General features: G+C 40.4%; 1 protein-coding gene across 6 annotated transcripts in view; it reads right to left on the bottom strand.

Moving 5' to 3' along the window:
* PLCL1 (phospholipase C like 1 (inactive)) overlaps window positions 1–14,550 on the bottom strand; it is a 402,844-nt gene that overhangs the window by 120,096 nt on the left and 268,198 nt on the right. The window lies entirely within an intron of this gene.

The raw sequence follows: 14,550 nt of genomic DNA, 5'->3' as shown, positions 1-14,550 counted from the left end.
TAAACCGCATAATATTTATTTACTTAAATTCCTCTTTGATGGGTATTTCAGTGTTTTTTCCCCTTGATTTTTCATGATTATGAACAACTCTGCAACAAGCTCAATGCATTTTCAGAACAACATTTCAGAATTCTCTTCATATGCAAATATACACCCTCAGTTTTTGGAAACTGCACTCCACTGAGTGTATCTTTCCTTGGAAATACCCAAGTCTTTCAAAGCCACGTCTGGTTAATAGGAGTAGCACTATTCCTGGCTACAACCGGCTGTGACTGATGGAGGAAATTCCGTGGAGTTCCATCCATCATATGCTTCTTAGGAGGCAGCATGATAGAGAGAAAAGGGCATAGACTTTGAGCCAGGCAGACCTATTTGCTTTGATAAGTAACTTTTATTGAAGTATAGCATATACACAGAAAAGTGCATGAATTCTAAATATATATCTTGATGGACTTTCACAGCATACACTGTGTAACCAGAACTGGTATTTTCTTCTCCTTCTAATACTGCTTTTCTATTCACTGAGTAATCCTGGACAAATCATCTCTCTGAGTCTAAACTGGGCATGATAATACCTGCCTTAAAGATGCACTGAGAGGATGAAATGAAATTATGTATACAAAGCTTCTAGTACTCAGTAAATAAATGACAGTTCCCTCCCCTCCTCTCCCCACACTAGGGAGCATGTTCCAGCCATATCCCAATCAGCTCGTTCTGTCCCTTAACCTAAGGCCATCAAAAGCCTAGAACACCTTGCTCCCCTGACTGTTTGAATTACGAGCCTCTCCATTGTAAAATGAGTTCTTAATGTTTGGGAGGAATACAATCACATCAAGAATCCTAATTTAGAACCACAAGGTATCAGCCACTAAGAGATAAAGAGGCTCATCTCCATTAAGAAAAGTAGTCATTAGAATGACTGGCAAGTTTAATTCTGCTACTCGCTAAGTATTATTAAAAATATACTGAAAGGCAAAGCGCCCTCGGTTTTCACCAGGGCACCCATAGAAGCCAGGTGCAGTCTCCCTCAGCAGCTCCAAGTGTGTTACATCCTCAAGCATAAAATCTATTTTCATTCAAAAGGCCAAAATCAAGGATTTGGGGTAGCAAAGAGTGAAATTGAGCTTATTTTTTGCCATTGCTGCTAAAGCCATACAAGGGCTGAATGCAGTATCCTCAAGTCCAAATGAGAGTCAGCAACACCCAACACTTCCATAACTCTATCTAATCTGTGAGGCTTCAACCATCTCTCAGGGGCTACTCTATGATGACAACATTTAGCAGTGCAGTAAGCAGACTGTCAAATGCTAATAGTCACAAAAGCAAACAGACAGCACAATAACTTAAAAAAACAACAGCTTCTAAGGTTTGAATCTTACTGTGTGCCAGGCTCTCTCTCATGTAAGCTCTTTACACACTATCACTTTATTTTTCCCTCACAACAGGTCTTTGTGGAGGTTTCCTTATCTCTATTTTGCAGGTGGAGAAATTGAGGCTTAGAGAAATGAAGTTACCTGCCCAAGATCACACAGAAGAGATGACTGAAGATTCAAGCCTAGGCCAAGGAGAGACTATTGAGCATGTAAGCCTGGGTCTGTTGGACTCCAAAGTGTTTGTCTCTAAAAACCAGATGGCCAGAAAAGTTGCCTTTGTCCACCCTGATGTTTCATACAAAGTATTACGCTTTGTCCCTGATGTCTACAGAAATTTAAAACACTAATCAATCCCTTTGGGGTGGGAAAACACTTTGATATGGTAAGGATAGGAAAAACTGCCTTAACCAAAAGACTTCTCTGATGAAAAAATTTGTTGCTAGAATTTTTCTAGCTATTTTGTTTTTAATTAGCAGGTAATTAATAATGAGATAAACAGCATGAAGACAGGGAAATGCTTTTGAAGTGGTGTTGTCTGTAATAATTTTCTCCATTTCTTGGAACACTTTTCATTTCAAGACTGCAGCAGAGGCATCTTAGTGTAACTACCACTCCATATGAAGCTAAGAAGTGGTGGAAATTTCATACGGAAATTTTAATAATCCGTTTCTCTCCAAAGCCAATTATTTTTCTTTCCTAATTGGAACCAGCCCACCCCATTTGACTTGCAGCCATGAGCTTGGAGGTTGGTTGGAAAGCTGTAATGAGCAGAGGCTGCCAGCATGTCAGGTTCCATTGTGTTTGTGTGACTGCTGATCAGAGCGATGAAACAAGGATTAGCTTCATTCTTATCACTATGAATAAATGTGATCGTATGACAACATTGGAGCTTTCATCATTTATTAAAAAGGAAAGGAAGAAATGTAAAAGTGGCTATACAACCCTTATCAAAAAGTCTGCTTGTTCCCTGAGGTCAGCAGTTGATATTACTTTTGTATTATTTAGGTCGTTGTGAATAAAAAGCTTTATTAATGCAAGCATCAATCCAAGGAAAACCATGCTCATCTCACTATATTTTAGAGGACGTACTATGAACGGTTTTCTCCAGCCAAATCTTTCACTCAGAATTGAAAAAGACCATAGAAAACAAAAGGTTCATTTGGGAAACTATAGAATATTGATGCATTTAACATTCAGTTCAATTGAATCAGTTATTTAATTAACTGGAGGTTATCTGGAAGTGAGATATAACGTGACACTCCAAGGACATCTGGAATCTCTCTCTCTCACATACACACACACGCACAGGGAGAGAGAAAAAGAGAGAGAGAGAGAGAGAAAGGCTTCAATCAGTAGTCCTTGAGGTCTGTGAATGTTATGAGTTTTAAGAGTTTAAATTCATTGGTTTGTGCATGTTTCAGTCCCAAGTTCCTATAAAACAGGAAACATTATAGTTGGAGAAGGCAGGTCAGAGCACTAGCTGTTTCTTCCCAGAACCTTCGACCTGCACAACGTGACTGAAAAGTATCTGGGAAGAGAGTTTGGGAAGGGCTTCCTGTTTGTCTTCATTTATTAGACTCTTCTCCTCTTTCCCAACACACACACACAAAACACAACATGAATGCCACATAATGTGCTGTCTCTGATTTGCCAGAATGATTTTATGTTTGTTTTCCATCTGAGGTCATTTCTTAATATAACCAGACATGGTTCCTGAAGACGCGAACTCATTCCTGTCCCTCAGAGATCATTTTCCATAATGCCCCGGCACACCGAGGAAGTGGATTCCAGCCTGCTGTAGCAATGTTGACCACCCCCACCATGTACTACCTTAACCCATGAGGAAATTAAAACTTCAAGTATCTGCTGTTTTGTTTATTAAGTCTGGACCTAAAAGCTGGTCCCAAAAATGTCTCTCAATTCCTGCAGGTCGTTTGGAAGTCAATTTTTATCTCCTCCCACAGCACTCTTCTCGCGAATGCTACACTGGCAAGAGGAACAGCTTGCTCATCTCAGTCCCTTTGGTGAAGGGCTGCTGCCCAACTGGCAAAGAATGGGATCTGAGCAGCCAGCCTCCCCTTCTACTGCCCAGAGAGGTTACGGTGACAGGGCTGGAGTCAATGGAGTTGGAGGGATAGGTTCCAGGCTGAGCGAGGCGCCAGAGTGCCTTCCCTTCTGGGCCACACATGGCCTTCCTCTCTTCCCTCTGAACTCCTCCCCTTACCCTTTCTCCCTCATACTCCTGAAGCTTCAGTACACTTGAGTGGGAAAGGCAAAGGGTGCAGAGACAGTACAATTATGAAGTTTCTTCTTTGACATGCTCTACACCAAACCCATAGCTTTTACCCCAAAGCCAACCCCCCTTCCAAAGGCCTATCTCCATCAGGGACAGTTATCAGTAGCCTAATTGCCTGATTTCTCCTGATCTTTGCCTCTTCAGCTTCATTGAAGCTCCCTGTAGCTCACAGTTAGGTTACCGAAATGGATTGAATCAATAAAGGTCCATTGAGGGAAAAAAAAAGCACTCCAAGTGTTCAAGAGAGAGGGAATTTAACACAGGGCCTCATGTATACAAGTGCTGGAAGAGCTGAGAAACCAAGAGCAAACAATGAGGTAACCCAGAGCTTAGCACAGTAGGTAGTTACTACATTCCCACAAAAGGAGGAAGTGGTGTTACCAGTACCCAAGGGCCAGAGTCATGGAAGAAGCTAGAACCACAGTGAGCCTGTTTTGCAGAAGTTGGAGCCACAGAGCAAACACAACATAGCTGCAGACTCTCGCCCATCTCCTAACAGTGCCTCCCATTGGCCAGAATCGGAGCTGGGAAATAGGCAGCAGGGGTTGAACCCTCTGCCATGCAAAGAAAGGGAGCGGGAAACAAGGAACAGATCTGGTAGCAAAAAGGCCAAGAACCAGCTCATAAGCTAAATATACTCTATTATATTTAGTTCCCACCATAAATAACTGATACTGTCATTCTACATTGTAGGAAATTAAGTCTCAAGAGGATAAGTAACATACCTGGGGTCAAACGGTGCAGCCAAGATTTGAACCTTGATCTCTCCAGCTCTAAACTCCTTTTTCTTTCCCCTGCTTCACTGCTTTCTCTTGCCAGTAACTCTTCAGCTATAATATTTACACCATAATAGGGTACAGTCTCAAAGTGTAAACAAGAATGTTAAGGTTTGAGTAGAAAATTCATTATTTCTAAGTTTTTCTAATTAAGAAAGTAGTAACATCTATAAACCATAGTCTCATGTTTATCATAAGCATTAAAAATGTAAAACTATGTTAACATTAGCAAGAGCAGGGTAAAGGGTATACAGGCTCTACCTATACTATCTTGACAATTTTTCTGTAAAAATTATTGCAAAATAAAAAGTTTATTTTTTAAGACCCACTGAATGTTTAATGTCTCCATCGATATGGAAGAGCGGCGTGTTTGTTCCTCTTGTCGTCCATTTCTCAGTCCCCTTTCCAATGACTTTGTTCACTGTTCACAGCTTTCTTGTCATCCCTGATCCCTCAAATTGATTTCATTTTGTGTTCAAGCCAGGAAACTCCAGCAATGTGAACTTGAAAGAGACAGAACTCAGCTTACTTTCCACTCTCTACATTGTGGTTGAAATGTTTCCCCTTCAAATAATTATACTGCATAGCACTTTCAAATGTAACTACTTGAAGAAAACCAATTTTAGAAAATCAAAAATAGCCCACAAAGGTGTTGACTGGGTAACAAACTGCTTCATCTAGGATCCTAGAAGCCTCTAAAGAGAGTTTCCAGATGTTCTTTAGCATATGAGAGAAAACAGAGGAAGAATTAGAAAAGAAGAGGCAAGGAGAGCAAAATAGTATAAGACAGAGACTTTTGGTGGGGGGGAAGGCCAGAGAGGAATTTTTAATTCCGGATCATTTCATATCAGCCAAATTGCCAAATGAATAATACCTGGCATATGTAAGTCTTAATTTAAATACCACCATGTAAGTCAAAGGAATGTTATGAGACATATTTTAAAACCTTCTCACAGCACACATCAGGCAAAACAATCTTTTAACAGTCTGCTTTAAACTAAAAGCGTTCTATTAAGTGTTTTCTTCTTTTCTTTTTATTACTCCCAAGTTTCCCAAAATAGTACCTTTGCTGGATATTCATTTTATACACTTAAAGATACCTTTTTTTCTTTTCTTTCTTCTCCCCCCGCCACTCCCTACAACCCACCACTTCCCAGGGATGCAAGAGAGATAAAGGATCTTTAAGCATCTACATATTAGTTATGTTATTGGATAATGGAAAGAGTTATTTTTACTTTTCTGGTAAAGTCTGTTTTCCTCAAGTCTCTTATTTCTTCCACATCTCACCCACCATTGTCTACATACAATAATAACCATGAAGAAAAGAAGAAGAAGAAAAAAAAAACAGGCCTTGAAGCCATTTCCACGGCCTTACCAGGCAAGGGTGAGCCAGAACACCTTCCCTATCAGACTGGACACAACAGGAGGCAACTGCCAAATCACAGACCTCACCTCCTCCCCCTCCCTACCCAGCGCAGCCTGTGAGGCCCACACTCATCCAGGTGCTGGGGCATTCATCCTTGTCAAAGTCTTCCTCACAGTTTTCATACAAGCTCTTCCAGGATGCAGTGACACTGTGGGTGATAGATGTGCCCAGCCACTCTTCATATCTACCAGTCTTCAGTTATAAAAAGACAGCTTTTCTTGGCACCCTCTTACTCTCTTCTCAGCAGAATCTTTCAGGCTCCCAGGCCATCATCCCTGGCACAGGCCCACCCACTTTCATTGTTCAATGGAAGGTGTCATCTATTAATAATGTTGAAGTCAGGGACGGTATGACCACCACACAGTAGTCAACTGGAGGTGCCAAGTTTCGCTCAAAAGGCGTGAAACATGCTGTGATTTACGGCAGCCCTAATGAGCTGGAGATTCTGGACCTGTAAGCCCCTGCTGCTTCTGCAGCCTCTGCCAGCTCTACTGCCACGTCCTGGGCTATTGCACAGCACCCCCTCCCCCTTAGGGGCATTTATGGTTAAACCGCATTGAAAGGCTTCCTGTGCCATCCACTTTGCTTTAAAAGGCAACACTCATCAGGAAAGTCCATTTGGGGAAATGAGAGAAAGGGTCCTATCTTCGCTTTTTCTCTTTTGCTCTATGACTGCTCTCCAAAGGATTCCCAACTAGCTCTGTAGTGAAATAAAATCAGGAGGTAATTTTATTTATTTACTATTTGCATCAGATATTCTTCTATGAAAGGTTTAGAGGAGAGAGCCAGAAAGCTTCAGGTGCTGTTTGTTAAGAGAAAAGATTTATGCTGTTGTATTTGAGGCACTTGATGTTCCTTCCCTCCAGGAATGTGATTTGTCATCAGTCACAACTAGGAGCAGACAAAACAATCCCAGTGACTCCCAAACCATGCAGACGTGCTCGTACCACTTGACCTCCCTGCTTTACTTCAGGTGATTCTTCTGAGCACTAAACACTCAACCCTGTAATGGAATGGAATCACAGAAGCCAGGCTGACCAAAATGGCACCTTAGTTCCTTTATGTCTTGCCCCCACCCACCTGCTCCCTCTCCCCACCCTTCTTGCTACTCAACTAGTGTTCTAACTCTAGACATAAACCATTCACTCCATCCAAGCTCTTCTTCCACATGGACCATGCTTGTTCAACTCCTAAAGTCACCATCTTGTTCCTCTATCAAACCAAATTCATACTCTTCTCAGAAACTGAGATTAAATGCAATATTCTCCACGAAGTTTTTCCCAGCTGATCCAGGCCACCACATTGACCTCTCCTTTCTTTTGATTCTTATGGCATTTGGTATTTGGTACAGTGTGACAAAATGATTCTACTCTACAAGGTTCTTAATCTGCCAACATGCACATGGAAGACTTATGCAAACTGAATGGGTACTCCACTCTATGAATTCCATCTCCCTGCCCTGTAACAGCCATTTCAATATAGAGAAGAAACTCCCCACTGTTTAAAGCTAGGACCTGCTTTTTTATAATGCAAGAAAGTCAAGGGACAAGACTAAATGCAAATGAAACAAATTAGAGATACAACATGTTGTGTTGCTCATGGGTGCATGTAGTTTCACACCACTTTATAATTGCTTCTAGTGCCCCTTCCAAGTCCACCCTTCTCCCTACATATGTTCAGTTGTGTGCCAGGTTATTTCTCTCCACTCCATTTAGTCCTTGAAGATAGAAATTCACTATGTTTTGAGCCCAAGGCTCCTCACCTGTGTTATTAAAATTCGTTTCTGCAGAAGCAGTCGTGGGGGCATCCCTATACATCGATCACAGAGCTATCCTAAAGTAACTGCCTCTTTCCTAGCCTATACGCAACAAAGCCTAGTTCAGCATACTTTCTGACTCTACGATTTCTGGAAAAGCCCCTGACTCATTAAGAACTCCGGATAATCTACATCCCACCACATAACTGTGTGGCAAAAAGCTGGCGCTCCCATTTCTAAGTTATAAAGTCAAAAAAGTATCTCATATATTAGTGTCCTCACACTGTACTTTTGAGAACTCTGGCTCTGACCAGATTGAAATAACTTTCAATTCATATACATTTATGATACAGAATATAGGAGATTATTTTTTTGCTACTATCATACAATTAGTCCTTGATTATAAAGTGTTATATTTTTCTCTGGTTATTTCATTTACATATGTCTTGTCTGAAGAACTCTCCAAGGAAGTGAACAGGTTTTTCACTTCTTTTCTGTCTCCCTTAGCATCTTGGTGATTTGATTCTATATTGAGATGTAAAAAAATTGTATGCTATCAGGTTTAAAGAATACTAGAAGGGAAGGCCTTAGTTTGACTTAAACTAGGAGCTGACAAACTTTTTCAGTAAAAAGCTAGTCAATATTTTAAGCTTTTGGTCCATATAGCTTCTGTTGAAACTACTTAACTCTGCCATTGTAGTGTGAAAGCAGCCATAAATAATATGTAAATAAATGAATGTGGCTGTGTCCCAATAAAACTTTATTTACAAAAACAGGGGACAGGTTATACTAGGCCTACAGGCCATAGTTTGTCAACCTCAAACTTAAAGTGTGAAAACATCAAAAAAGACAAATGATATATTAGCACTCCACCAGTCAACACTGTAATTCAAACTCAACTCCACAAGAAGTTTTTGATTGCTAATTAAATTGAAATTAAGAGTGGTAAGATATATATACCTCAGTGAAGATCTCTATCAAATTAAGTGGTACACCTGTGCCCTGGCAGGGCTCACTTCCAAGATTTTTGTGCCCCTTTATATCCCACCTCATCCCTGAGTATTTTATTCCAGAGATAACTGTAGCTAAACTCAATGAGGCACTTATGTACTATTACTGACAACTTTCATTTGTTTTTATGTTTCACTTAAGTCCAAATAAATCAGTTCTTAAGCAAATGCTTATGCATTAAAAATTAACAGTTGAGTCCTTGGCAGACCCATTGATTTCTGGCAATTAAAATTCTTTACTCCAGAATGCATATCCATGAATATCTTCCCCCTTCTCTCCCACTCCAAGTTACTTCTCAAGTGCTTGTATTAAATATAAGTCAATGCAAAATAATTATTCCTTTCGTCCTCAATTTCAAAATGGAAATTCTATAAAGCAAGATGAACTGACACACCAAATATTTCCACAGTTAAAAAAACAGTGAAAGTATCCTATGTAATAAAATTTAGGACAACATATCTAAATTACAAATGGTTTAACTTTCCACCTAAAATAGTGTAATATGTTTCATATTCTCTACATTCCTAAGATTCATAACCCTCAAAAAACTACAGTATTAAATAAAGCTCGATAAACACCAGAAAATTAAAGCAAATCTGACTTGAATAGTCAGTTGATTCACTCTAATGGACATTTGATTTCCACTAGAAAGCATAATGCAAAAAACCATACATAAATGTTAAAAGGAAAATAATCTGACAACATGAAAGGACTTATCACCCAAAATTAACTCCTATATTTTGGGCTGTAAGTAAACAATTAAAACCAAGGTAGAAAACTAAATTTTACCTATACTTAGAGTTAATCCTAAAAAGAATTTAGTATAAATCGTAATAGAGTTAAAGCACATCATCTAAAGATCACAGGCAATGGGGACTATACTCAGTGCAACCACATTTTTCTGAGTAGAAAGTTAGTGGAGGTTGCATATTAGCCAGCCTTTCTATTTCCCACAGAAATTAAGCTTTCTGCTAACTCTTATGTTGTGTGCTACCTCCTTAACCCTTTCTTGCTGACTTTAGAGAGTTTTCAGAAAATGAAACTACAGTTAGAAGTGAACTGACCTACTGAACTAGGAAACAAAGGTATGTTTAATATGATTCCAGTTTCAAAAAAAACCCCACCAAAAAATACGCAAATAGTGGTATTCTCCAGGAAGTTGGAGCAGTTTTTACTTCTTTTCTCCTTTTTTCTATTTTTCAAATTTTCTGCCATTATAAATGCCTCACTTTTACAAATCAGAAGAAAATAAGAGTGTAAAGACCTACTAAGGTCCTCACAATTTGCATCTATCACTTTTATCCCTTATTATTTATATGTAGTTTTTATATAATAAAACTGGTGCTATAACACATATATGAAAATCAGTCCCAATATACAGAAATGACCCCTTCATAAGTTAACATAAACTTGAGTTTCACAGGATTCCTCCTGAGCTGAGAGCAAAGTTCCTTATATAGTTCAGTTACAGTGTGGACGTAACACCAGTTAGGGTCTCATGCAAAACGCCATCTGCTAGCTCATTAGTGTGCTTTTTAAGGACTTTTTAAAATATTGTCCTTCATAGAGATTGCTAGGAGAAGCCACTGTGAATGGATGGCAGGTTTCAGCCACACTGTCAGAAACCCAAGGCTGAGTCCAGCAAGCCTATAGCCGAATGCGTGGAAGGGTAAAATACTGCCAGAACTGGCATGTCAATGCTTTTCATTTCATATTTAGGAAGTCTTACCAAAGTGACATAAAGCTTATTAGATATGTGCCTAACTTATACTCAGCCTAAATTGTATTTCTAAGTAAATAATACACCAGTATACTTTGAGTAAATGGCATGTAATTTCACCCAAGTGTTTTTTTGCCAAAAAAAATTTTTTTTTGAAATCTCTGTTTATAACAAGCCACTGTGTCCAAGTACTAACGGGCAATGCCTGGGCCTATCCATCTCAAGGTCCTGCTCCACATTCGAGACCTGCATTTATTCTTCTCAGGTCAGAACCCCTTTCTCTGCCACTTCCCCCACCACACCTTCCAGATCTGTTCTCTATCCTCTGGACGGTCTTCCCGCTTCCTGGCACACTAGACTTCTCATCTTCCTCCCTCCCCAGGAACATTGTTCTACACTCTCTCACCTTTGCTACTCCCCAGGAAATCTCCACCTGATGCTGGGTCTCCTTCTCAGTTCCTGGTTCTCTGCTAAGGACCTGCCTGAGGAAGACACAAAATCACGCAGCCTTGCCCTTGACAACGAATGTTGCCATCTCACCTAGGTTAGGCCAGCTTTCCTTTCCCACTAATTTTCTGTGACCTTTGCACAGATGCCTCATTAACACACATCCTCACAATAGCTGCTCCAGAGTTAATCCCTCCCAAGGCTCCCTCGTCACTTCTCCCCACCACCATCCCAGCTGCTAACACCTGACTTCACCTACCCCGTGGAGACAGACACACCCAAGTATGTTTGCTTCCAGCTACTAGTTTCCACGGCTCCTTTGTCGTCCTTGCGTCCAACTTCAGAGGAGCATCTGAACCTCCCTAAAAATAAAATCTTTCTCCAACATCACCGATAACCTTACTTTGCTGTGTGTTTGGACCTTTCCCCTAACTACTTCCATCTTGGTTTTCAACCTTTTTAAAACCATCTTTTGCTAAGTCTAAGTGCTAAGAATCAGCGCTTCTCAATCTCCAACTCCTTCAATGCATGCTCTTCCTTTACCACCTTCAGTTTCTAGTCCCTTCCCTTCCCACTTACTACCCCATCTTCTTCTCAGATCTGGGCAGCTGATACATGGCTCTCAAGTCTGCAGAAACTCCTCTCTTGGAAATGATTGGTGTCCTGCTTTTACCAGATTCACTTCTGTCCTCAGTCCTCATCTTCCTTGACCTTTCTATGTGCCCTTTGCTTTGATGGCATTGCACCGTATTTAATCTTCAAACCCTGTGTTATCTCCTTTCTCTGTCTCCATGTTTATACTACTGACCTCTGTGCTTCCTCTCAACTCATAATTGGAGATATTGTCTAATGCTTTTCTCTCTGTCCACATCCAAGGTCATAGGCACCATATAGACTCCCTTGAATTCAAATGCTCTATTTCTAAACTGTTTACAGAACATTTCCACCTGGATGTCCCATCACCATCCAAAACTCAACACGCCTTAAAAGTGAATTCATTTTTATCATATTTGCATATTCTCAAAGCAGTATGGCTATCCCACTAATTTTCCTGTTTAGAAACTCTGAAGTTATGTGGCTTCTTCTCAGAGATGTCTGCCTCCCTCCTATTCCCCTTGCCATAAGTCTTGTCCAGAACTTCTTCATCCCAGCCCTATGTTGCTATGACAACCACCTCAATTTTTACCCCCTTCCAATTCACCTTGCCCACTATTACAGATTAGCCTTCTTAAAATAATGTTAAAACACTGCAAATAACTTTAAAAAACCGTGACTTGGAGTGTTATACAACACATATAACATAAACAGAGGTTGATTTTTCTCACATAGCAGGAAGTCAGAAAGCAGGCATCTCTTGGTATAGATATAGCAGTTTGGTGGTGTCAGAGACAACACTCTTAGCCTTTTCTTTGTGGTAGCAAAGTTGCCATATGGCTCTAGACTTTACATCTTCATTCGATGCAGGAAAGAGGGGAAAAGGAAGTTCCTGCATGTTATTATAAACATGTTATCATATTAAAAAAAGAACTTTTCCACAAATGCCATCAACTGTCTTCAGCTTGGCCAGAATGAGGTCATAGGGCTCTTCTGCCTGCAAAGAAGGCTGGGGAAGTAGGAAATAGAATTGTCATGAGTGGATTAGACCAATCATGACCCATCATTTGAGGACAGGCGCAAAATTGAGATTCACTTATCAAAGAAGGGGGGGTGCCCAAATTTATTTTTTCTTTCCTCCTGCATACTAAGCCTGTTCTCTGGTCAACATGGTCTCTTCTCTCAGGGTCCCAAATATGGCATGCTCACCTTCACCTTTGCTCCCTTTATCTGGAACATTTTTCCTCCACTTCTCTCTACTTGCCAAATCCTATTCATCCTTTGTGGCTCTGCTCATATCCCATCTACTCCATGACACATGGAGTCCATAATGATTTCTTCCTTGAATGAACACTTTTATTCATTCATGTATTCATTCATTCATCCATATTCAGTATTTACTTACATGTGGTTCCTATGGTGAGTACTACTCAGTTGAACATTTAATTCTTGTTCTTTGTTTCCTCTGACTTGGCTTCGTTTCTCTAAAAATACTATACCCTACACAGAAACATGAACTGTGCCTCAGATTTCTTTTGTTATGCCCGCGTTCCTTGCATAGTGCTGAAAACATGATATATGCTTAGTAAATTACTGACTGACTGAAAAATTCTATAATTGCCTAGAAAGAACAATACATGAATTACTGAATGTAAAAACAACAAAACAAAACACTGTGGTTGGGACTTTGAAAACAGTACATTACCTACTTATTTCAGTGAAAATATACTCCACAAGACAAGAAAATAACAATGATTATATTTGCATTTCAGTGGTGAATCTATTTCCTTTGAAAAGCTTAAAAGACCAGCAAAGCTAAGTACAATTCAAAATTGTCAAGTAGAGAAGCAGTCTGCAGACATTTCAGATCTAAGGGTTAGTCTCCTAAGCCATCCCCTTAGGCAGAAAAAAAAGTCAAGTGATTTATTTTGGAGAGATGCTGATCTATATGGGGATTAAGAGATCTCCGACTAACACTGCTGTCAGCCACAGAGCAGCTTCCGAAGTGTACTAAGAAGATTTCAAACTGGCAGCAACTTATGCAAGAGACATAATTCCCCAACCCCATACCAACCAGGTTTTTAAACAGTCCTTATAATTTGCCTGTTGTCCTTTCCTTGTCCTATTTACTGCGTAGATAACTTAAAACCTATCGGGACATGTTTTCTCACCACTCATCATGGAGCCTGCAGTATAGAAAGCTGTGCAACATTTGCCTCATTCTTCTTGGGCCTGAATGGGGACGGCCTCTCAGAAGTTGGGAAGAGAAAATAGTTCGTAGGAAGGCTGATAAACCTCCTCAGGTCCTTGCCAGAAGCTAAAATTCCACCCCCAGAGAGCTGTAGCCTGGATGTGCTGCACCATTGCCGGGTACTAGGTTTCTCTCTGTATCTCCTCTGTCTCCACCAGGACAAGGAAGACCAACAATAGGCCTTAGGGCAAAGCTGAAAAGAGGCCTCCTTTCCCTACTTCCTTTGCTCTCAACACCACATGATAGTATTACAATGGGTGCATTCTCAAAGAGAGAAAAAGCTGCAAATATTAACTTCTGTGAAATAATCACTAAAAGGGACTACTACGCTGATTGCCCAACATGCAAAGCCCAAAAACCAATTTTTCAAATGAGCCTATGCTCACCTGATAAGAATTCTGTCACATTTTGCCTATATTTGCCCCTAAATTCCTCAGCTAGCCCCCAATGCTGGGAACATCAGCATGTTTTGTGACTTCTACTACGAAATATGATTCAAAAAAGTGGGCTTCCCTGGTGGCACAGTGGTTGAGAATCCGCCTGCCAATGCAGGGGACATGGGTTCAAGTCCTGGTTCTGGGAAGATCCCACATGCCACGGAGCACCTAAGCCCGTGCGCCACAACTACCGAGCCTGCATGCTGCAACTACTGAAACCTGTGCGCCTAGAGCCTGTGCTCCGCAACAAGAGAAGCCACCGCAGAGAAGCCTGCACACAACAGTGAAGAGTAGCCCCCACTCGCCACAACTAGAGAAAGCCCGCACACAGCAACGAAGACCCAATGTAGCCAAAAATAAATAAATAAATTTTTTTAAAAAATTCAAAAAAGTAAATACACCCGTAAGAAATATTATTGCAAGTATTACTCTTGGATTTGGATACTGAGTACTATTTAGGACA

This window comes from Balaenoptera acutorostrata, chromosome 8 (genome assembly GCF_949987535.1).
Source record: "Balaenoptera acutorostrata chromosome 8, mBalAcu1.1, whole genome shotgun sequence".
NCBI classification, from domain to species: Eukaryota; Metazoa; Chordata; class Mammalia; order Artiodactyla; family Balaenopteridae; genus Balaenoptera; species Balaenoptera acutorostrata.
The sequence above is the reverse complement of the archived record's forward strand: the minus strand, read 5'-3'. Positions and strand labels throughout refer to the sequence as shown.